Below are 1684 nucleotides of genomic sequence, written 5' to 3' on the forward strand. Positions count from 1 at the left end.
TTGGGGTTTTTTTTTAAATCAGGTGATTTTAAAATCAGGCGACATCTCCGCGTCTATCGCGATATTTCCGCCTCTCTCGGGACCCGATTTTGGGGCAAAATCGATCGTTTCCGGGGTCGGGAGGGATCGGCGGGAATTTGGGAACAAAAATCGCGGATTTGGGGACAAAAGTAACGGTTTTGGTGACAAAAATTGCAGATTTGGGGACAAAAAGCGGGAATTTGGGGACAAAAGCGGCGGATTTGGGTACAAACGGCGGGGATTTGGGGACAAAAGTTGGGGATTTGGGGGAAAAAATCGCAGATTTGGGGACAAAAATCACAGATTTGGGGACAAAAGCCGCGGATTTGGGGACAAAAGCCGCGGATTTGGGGAAAAAAGTCACAGATTTGGGGACAAAGTCGGAAATTTGGGGACAAAAGTCGGGAATTTGGGGGACAAACCGCGGGAATTTGGGGACAAAAATCACGGATTTGGGGACAAAAAGTCAGGCATTTGGGGGAAAAAATCGCGGATTTCGGGACAAAAGTCTCGATTTTTGGGACAAAAGTCCCGGATTTCGGGACAAAAAGCGGGAAGTTGGGGATAAAAACTGGGAATTTGGGGAAAAAAGCGGGAATTTGGGGACAAAAGTCGCGGATTTGGGGACAAAAGTCACAGATTTAGGGACAAAAGCGTCGCTCCGGCTGTCGGGAATGTCGCCGCTGTCGCCGCTGTCGCGACAGAGCCCCGGGGGGGTTTTGGCACTGCTCGCGAGACGGAAAATCCCGGCGGGAATTGGGATTTTTATTGGGATTTCGGGGTGGTTTTTTTTGGATTTTGGGGCAGTTTTTGGGATTTTGGAGTAGTTTTTGAGGCGGTTTTGGAGGCGGTTTTGGAGATTTCAGGGCGGTTTTGGGGGTTTTTGAGGTTTTTTTTTTTATTTTGGGCCAGTTTTTGGGATTTCAAGGCGGTTTTGGGGATTTTGGGGTAGTTTTTGAGGCGGTTTGGGGGTTTTGTAGTGTTTAGTTTTTTTTTTCTGGGCCTTTTTTGGGATTTCAAGGCGGTTTGGGGGGTTTTGGGGTGATTTTTGAGGTGGTTTCTCAGATTTCGAGACGCTTTTTGTGAATTTGGAGAAGGTTTTGAGGCGGTTTTGGGATTTCGGGGTGGTTTTTAGGGGTTTTGCGGTGATTTTTGGATTTTGAGTCGGTTTTTGAGTCAGTTTTGACATTTTGGGGCGGTTTTTGGGATTTTTGGCTGCGTTTGGGGGTTTTTGAGGCTGGTTTTGGGATTTCAGGGCAGTTTTTTGGGATTTTGAAGTGCTTTTCAGGGTTTTGCGGTGGTTTTTGGGATTTCTGAGTGTTTTTGCAGGGGTTTGGGGTGGTTTTGAGGTGTTTTTTTTATTTTGGAGCGGGTTTTGTGATTTTGGGGCAGTTTCGGGGTTTTGGGGCGGTTTTTGCGATTTCGAGGGCGTTTTTGAGGCGTTTTTGGGGTTTTTTGGGGTTTCTCCTCGCGGCCGCTCTGTCACCAACCCCGAGGTGGCTCCGTGGCCACCAAACCCCTCCCCGTGGCCACCTCGRGGGGCGGGGACGGTTTTAAACGGAGCCGCGTTCCCATGGCAACACCGGGGCTCGGCCTCGCGCCGAAAAAATCCCTCGAAAAATCCAAATTTTGGGGTTTTTTTTCTGCCGGGGAGGGGGCGGCG

This window comes from Malurus melanocephalus, unplaced genomic scaffold (genome assembly GCF_030028575.1).
Source record: "Malurus melanocephalus ecotype Western Australia unplaced genomic scaffold, MMel_1.1 scaffold_1691, whole genome shotgun sequence".
Lineage (NCBI taxonomy): Eukaryota > Metazoa > Chordata > Aves > Passeriformes > Maluridae > Malurus > Malurus melanocephalus.